General features: G+C 41.0%; 1 non-coding gene across 1 annotated transcript; it reads right to left on the bottom strand.

The window, feature by feature from the left end:
- Window positions 1-6,489: 6,489 nt before the first annotated feature.
- LOC122552070 (U6 spliceosomal RNA) lies at window positions 6,490-6,596 on the bottom strand. The gene has a single exon (XR_006312289.1). It is a non-coding gene; the product is annotated as a U6 spliceosomal RNA (small nuclear RNA).
- Window positions 6,597-7,510: the final 914 nt, after the last annotated feature.

The following is a 7,510-nucleotide window of genomic DNA, read 5'->3' as shown; positions in this document are numbered from 1 at the left end:
GACTAGTAATAGGCCTTCAGTTCTAAAAGCAACTCTCTACCACCACTCTCTATCTACTAAGTTCAAGCCAATTTTCTATCCAATTGGCTAGCTCCCTCTGGATCCCATGTGATCTGACCTTACTAACCAGTCTGCTGTGCAGAACCTTGTCAAATGCTTTGTTGAAGTCCATATGGGCAACATCTACCTCTCTGCCTTCCTCAATTTTCTTTGTTACCTTTTCAAAAATAGTCAATTAAGTTAGTGAAATATGATTTCCTACACACAATGCCATATTGACAATCCCTAATCAGTCCTTGCCTTTCCAAATGCACGTAACTCATGTCCGTTAGAATCCCTTCCAACAACTTACCCAGCACTGATGTAAGGCACACCAGCCTATAGTTCCCTAGCTTTTCCTTTCAACTTGTCTTGGATAATGGCACCATATTAGCCAACTTCGTCTTCCAGCACCTCATTCATGGCTGTTGATACAAATATCTCAGTAAGGGGGCCAGCAATCTCTATCCCTAGCTTCACACAAAGTTCTGAGAAACATCTGATCAGGTCCATCATGCGTTGTAAGACCTTCAGCATCTTCTCTCCTGTGATGTGAACTCTTTCCAAGACATCTCAATTTATTTCCCCAAGTCCCCTAACTTCCATTTCCTTCTTCAAAGTAAATATTGACATGAAATATTTGCTTAGTATCTCACCCGTCTCTTGTGATTCCATAGATAGAAGGCTACGATAATCTTTAAGGGGCCTTGTTCATTTCATTGTTACTCTTTTGCCCTAATGTACTTATAGAATCTCCTTGAATTCTCCTTAACCCTATTTGCCAAAGCTATCTCCTGTCCCTTTTTGCCTTTCTGGTTTCCCTCTTAAGTACACTGTTACAGCCCTTATACTCATCTAGGGATTCATTTGATCCCAGCTGTCTATAACTGAATTATGCTTTCTTCTTTTTCTTGACCACAGCGTCAATTTCTCTCATCATCCAGCATTCCCTACACCTGTCAGTCTTGTCTTTCACACTAACCTGAACATACTGTCTCTGAACTCTCATTATCTTATTATGGAAGCCCTCCCATTTTACCTGTGAATAACCTTCCCCAATTAACTTTTGAAAGTTCTTGTCTAATATCATCAAATTTGGCCTTACTCCAGTTTAGAACTTTAACTATTTGATCACTTGTATCCTTTTCCATAACTATCTTGAAACTGCTGTGGTTCTGTTCGCCGAGCTGGAAGTTTTTGTTGCAAACGTTTCGTCCCCTGTCTAGGTGACATCCTCAGTGCTTGGGAGCCTCCTGTGAAGCGCTTCTGTGGTGTTTCCTCCGGCATTTATAGTGGCCTGTCCCTGCCGCTTCCGGTTGTCAGTTTCAGCTGTCCGCTGTAGTGGCCGGTATATTGGGTCCAGGTCTATGTGTTTGTTGATGGAGTTTGTGGATGAGTGCCATGCTTCTAGGAATTCCCTGGCTGTTCTTTGTTTGGCTTGCCCTATAATGTAGTGTTGTCCCAGTCAAATTCATGTTGCTTGTCGTCTGTGTGTGTGGCTACTTGGGATAGCTGGTCGTGTCGTTTCGTGGCTAGTTGATGTTCATGGATGCGGATCGTTAGCTGTCTTCCTGTTTGTCCTATATAGTGTTTTGTGCAGTCCTTGCATGGGATTTTGTACACTACATTAGTTTTGCTCATGCTGGGTATCGGGTCCTTCGTTCTGGTGAGTTGTTGTCTGAGAGTGGCTGTTGGTTTGTGTGCTGTTATAAGTCCTAGTGGTCGCAGTAGTCTGGCTGTCATTTCAGAGATTTTCTTGATGTATGGTAGTGTGGCTAGTCCTTTGGGTTGCGGCATGTCCTCGTTCTGTTGTCTTTCCCTTAGGGATCAGTTGATGAAATTGCGAGGATATCCGTTTTTGGCGAATACCTTGTATAGGTGTTCCTCTTCCTCTTTTTGCAGTTCTGGTGTGCTGCAGTGTGTTGTGGCCCTTTTGAATAGTGTCTTGATGCAACTTCGTTTGTGTGTATTGGGGTGGTTGCTTTCATAGTTCAGGACTTGGTCTGTGTGTGTGGCTTTCCTGTGTACATTAGTGGTGAATTCTCCGTTTGGTGTTCTCTGTACCCTCATGTCTAGGAATGGGAGTTGGTTGTCCTTTTCTTCCTCTCTCGTGAATCGGATTCCTGTGAGTGTGGAGTTGATGATCCAGTGTGTATTCTCTATTTCCGTGTTTTTAATGATTACAAAGGTGTCATCAACGTATCTGACCCAGAGTTTGGGTTGAATTTGTGGTAAGACCGTTTGTTCTAACCTTTGCATTACTGCTTCTGCTATGAGTCCCGAGATCGGTTAGCCCATGGGTGTTCCGTTGATTTGTTCTTGAAACTAGTAGAATTATGATCACAGAGCTCCCCCCATTGACTCCTCAGTGACCTGCCCTGCCTTATTTCCCAACAGAAATTCAAGTATTGTACTTTTTCGAGTAGGGTACATCCACATTTTGAATCAGAAAGTTTTCTTGCACATAATTCACAAATTCCTTAACACTGTAACACTCAGTTCCAGTAGATGAAAGCTGGCTACAGCAGACACCATGATCTGTAGTCATTGATCATGATGACAGCAATTGGTTTACATTTTGGCAGTAAACTGCAGACTCTATTTGTTTCAACTGAGTTTCATATTGCTTGCTGCAAATAAGAGCTCATGTTTGGAATTATCTGATGCTTGCCTGTATGTGATGTTCCACTACTGAACAGCGGCAAGATGTGGATGTCTAGTGGAGATTAGGGAACCAAGGGCATTGACTTGGAGACCATTTTTAGTTGGGATGAAGCTAAGAACAGATAAATCATGTGCCCAGGTGAGAGGGTGCACAGTGGCCTTCCAAAGGTGCCAGATCCAAAGGTGCCAGATCCTCAAGAAAAGTCAATCTTTCAGCAGATATCTGCTGAGTGATTAACTGTTCTGGGATTAATGCATGGGAAGATGGGGCTGCAATTGGATGTCCATAGGGGCAGGATAGGTAATTAAATGAATTTGCTAATATGCAGCAAGAAATCTTGTTCAGCTTTGTGGCCAAAAACCTTCCAAAAAATTCAATGCTACTGGGACTTAGCCAAAAAAAAACCTGTAAGATTCAGCCCCTTTTTGAAAGTGGGCATTGCTAACAAGATTATTGATTTTGATTTCAATAAAACGATTGTGGACACCTTTTTGAACCATTAGTCAATGTAGTGAAATGGTTCCTCCAATGACATTAGCTAGGAGGTTAGCAGACTTTGACACAGTGGGTAGCAAAAAAATGATGGGGTCCATGGCTGCCTGAGTGTTTGTAATGATTACAGTAGTTTGAAGATAGACATCAAGACCGTGATGGGATTTCCAGAAGCTTACTGTTGTGTTGGTAGCTTATTGCAAACTGATAACAAAATTATTTGGCATGCAATCCAAGTACTACTAACTGAAATAATGCTATTTTGTTCTCTTCAGTACTGACACTGTCCAACTGTGTGCAATTAATTAAAGAGGATCTAATGAGCAAGCACCTTGAAAAAGCAACCTATTGGCATATTGCAGGAATCTCTGGTGTTTGTATTTGAGGAGAAAACTGGTTGGTCTCCCATGGACTCATCATAGAAGCCTGTTAGAAATAATGGGAAATTTCAGCACTACTATAAATGTAAAGAAATATTTTGATGGCTTCTTATTTTTAAGAAGCAGGGAATTCAACAGATTCCACTATAAATTGTGACAGGAATTTTATCGACTTTCATCTAGTCTGCAGATGTTTATGCCCGACTGCTATTGCAGCTAAAAACAAAGAGTAAATATCTACATCAGGACAGCAGATGAATTTAATGATTTCTCAGCTATAGCTCAGCATGTGTGTTTGTATAATTCTTCAAAGCTGAATAATTAACTGCAGCTTAATTTGAATTTGGAAAACAAAAGAGGCATCGTTAGTGTTATATGTGAATTCTATGTGAGCCAGTTATTACAGATGACTTTTCATCTACAGGACACCATAAAAATGTGTTGGCAACAGAATCAAGGATCTCTAATTTTGAATTTATTACATCTGCATGTACGTGCAGCAGGCATTTGGGAACACCTCCACCTCAAGTTCTCCTTAAGTGACACACCATCCTGATATGTATATCCCTTTGGCTGTGAAACTCAGGTATCAATAATGGATCAAAAAATGCCATTGGGTAAATGGAGTGCTGCCTGGTCACCTGTTGTCATAACAAAGAGACCAGGGAAACATAATGTCAGAGCATTTCAAGTAGGGGTGTAACCGCTAACTGCGGCAATATTGGCAATTCACCAGAATTGAGGAAGTAGAATGCTGTCATAATAACTATCATTTAAGAAATAGAAGCAGGAGTAGACCTTGCAGACTCTCATGTCTACAATGCCATTCCATAAGGTCCTGATTGATCTGTCCTTGGCCTCAACTCCACTTTCATACTAGCTCCTCATAGCCCTCAACTCATCAATATTTAAAAAATCAATTTATCCCCTCACTGGGGGGTGATGGTCTAGTGGTATTATTGCTGAACTGTTAAACTACAGACGCAAGTTATGTTCTGAGAATTCAGTTTCAAATTCAGCCATGGCAGATGGTGAAATTTGAAGTCAATAAAAAAAATCTGGAACTAGGAGTCTAATGATGACCATGAATCCATTGTCAATTGTTGGAAAAAACCATCTAGTTCACTAATGTCCTTTAGGGAAGGAAAATGCCATCCTTACATGATCTGGCCACCATGTGACTCCAGACCCACAGCAATATTGTTGACTCAACTGCCCTATGAGCAACTAGGGATGGACAATAAATGCTGTCCTAGCCAATGACACCAATATCCTTTGAATGAAGAAAAAAAATCAATTTCAGTGATTTTTTAAAGATTCATTCATGGGATGAGGATGTTGCTGTCTAGGCCAGCATTTATTACCCATCCCTAATCGCCCAGATAGGAGTTAAGAGTCAAACACATTGATGTGGATCTGAAGTCACATGTCGGCTAGACCAGGTAAGGATGGCAGTTTTTTTCCCTCAAGGACATTAGTGAACCGGATGGGATTTTCCAACAATTGACAATGGATTCGTGGTCATCATTAGACCCTTAATTGCAGATATTTTTTGTTGAATTCAAATTCCACCATCTGCCATGGCTGAATTCAAACCTGGGTCCTCAGAACATTCCCTGTGATTCTGGATTTACAGTCCAGCAATAATACCACTAGGCCATTGCCTCCCCTGTAAGCTCTACAGTTCTCTGGGGGGAGGATTATGAGAGAAATTCTGGGGAAAAAAATTCTTCTGCATCTCCTTTTTAAATGAGTAACTGGTGGCTCAGTGGTTAGCACTGGTGCCTCACACCACCAGGGGCCCGGGTCCAATTCCAGCCTTGGGTGACTGTCTGTGTGAAGTTTGAACATTCTCGCCATGTCTGCATGGGTTTCCTCCAAGTGCTCCAGTTTCCTTCCACAGTCCAAAGATGTGCAGGTTTGGTGAATTGGCTGTGCTAATTTGTCCATAGTGTTCAGGGATATGTAGGCTAGGTGCATTAGTCAGGGGAAATGTACAGTAATAGGGGTAGGGGAGTGGGTCTGGGTCAGATAGCCTTTGGTGGGTCGGTGTGGACTTGTTGGGCCAAATGTTGTTTCCACGCGGAGAGGTTCTATGATATGCCCAAGTTTGAGATACCCCATAATTGGTAACATCTTCTTAAAATCTACCCTGTCAAGCTCCCTTAAAATCTTGTAAGTTTCAGCAAGATCACCCTTTCATTTTTCTAAACTCTAATGAATAAAAGTCTACCTTTTTCGATGTTCTTGGTAGGTCATCCCCTTCATTCCAGGAATCAGCTTAGTGAATCTCTTTTGAGCTGCCTCCATTACTAATATATGCTTTTTTTAAATAGAGGGACCAAACACAATAATCCAGGTGCTATCATTAATGATTGTAAAAAAACACATCTGGTTCACTAATGTTCCTTTGGAGAAAAAAATTGATATCCTTACCTGGACTGGCCTATATGTGACTCTAGAATCACAGCAATGTGGTGACTCTTAAATATTGTCTGAAATGGCTGAGTAAGTCACTCATTTAAAAAAAAAAATCGATTTTCCTTATCAAGCTGTTCAGCGATGATATGACACACCTCTAGAGCAGATAGGATGTGAACTTGTGCCTCCTTCATCCAGGGTAAGGGACATGACCGCTGTGCCACAAGAGAGTCCTCTCCTTCAGAGAGACTGGAGCCTTAATCCAGCACCTTAGACTGGTCAGCCACACTACCAAAAACCAATCATTTTTGTGAAGAAGGCTAGGTTTTCCAACTAATGTGGTTGCGGCCCTGTCATTGCAGATCATGTACAAAAGGATTGGAAAAACCAATGTTGAAATGGAAAGGAACTGCATTTTTTGCCGAAACCAGGGCTGGAACTAAGGACCTTTAAATCTTCAGTCCATCACTCTCCCAAATAAATTATTTTGGTTAAAATATGGAATGCTTCATGAAGTTGTGTTTCATCCTTGCACAGAAGTCATGCTAATCTTCTCCATATCACTCCAATTTTGGTATATGTGCTGCCGAAATGAGCACAAGTCACTCATTTTCAGGGCAATTAGAGATTGGCAACACATGCTGGCCTTGTTAGCCACTCTCACAATGAATGAATAAGAAAAAGTTAGCTAAAATACATAAATTTTAATTATTTTTAATCTTTATATATGTATGAAGATTGATCTATAATGTTGCTTAGAATTCCTAAAGTGTGAAACAAGGCCATTCAGCCCAACAAGTCTATACAAACCCATGGAAGAGCATCCTACTCAGGTCCATCCTCTTAACCTATCCCTGCAATTCTGCATTTCCCATGGCTAATGCACCGAAACTATACATCCCTGTTGTGTTGTGTGATTTTTAACTTTGTGCACCTAACCTATACATCCTTGAACACAGTGGGCAATTTAGCATGGCCAATCCACTTAATTTGCACATCTTTGGAATGTGAGAGGAAACCAGAACACCTGATAGAAATACACAGGGTGAGAATGTACAAACTCCATACATACAATTGCACAAGGGTGGAATCAAATCCAGTTTCCTGGCACTGTGAGGCAGCAGTGTTAACCACTGTGCCACTCCACGCTGTAGGCAAGGCTTGTTTGAAGTTTTTTTTAAGTTAAAATTAGTCATCTTCATCAAGTTAGAATTCAACAGCTGTGATAACCTCTGTAATAAAATCATGAGACTATACAAAGTAGGGAAAGGAGTAAACCCCTCTAGTCTCCTCCACCTTTCAATAAGATCATGGCTGATCTGACATTCCTCACATCCATTTTCCCTCATTTTCTCCATAACCCTTGATTCCCTCACTGATCAAAAACCTATCTATGTCAGCCTTATGAGATGTATTATGATTGTTTTTATTAACTCACAAGCGCTCTACATTTACAATAGTGTGTTTCCATTCATTCATTCATAATGCCTTACTAACTCACTCAGAAACACTC

Source organism: Chiloscyllium plagiosum, unplaced genomic scaffold (assembly GCF_037043375.1).
Source record: "Chiloscyllium plagiosum isolate Xiang-an unplaced genomic scaffold, Cpla_swu_hap1 HiC_scaffold_7, whole genome shotgun sequence".
Taxonomy (NCBI): domain Eukaryota; kingdom Metazoa; phylum Chordata; class Chondrichthyes; order Orectolobiformes; family Hemiscylliidae; genus Chiloscyllium; species Chiloscyllium plagiosum.
This window is presented reverse-complemented; position numbering and strand designations above follow the sequence as displayed.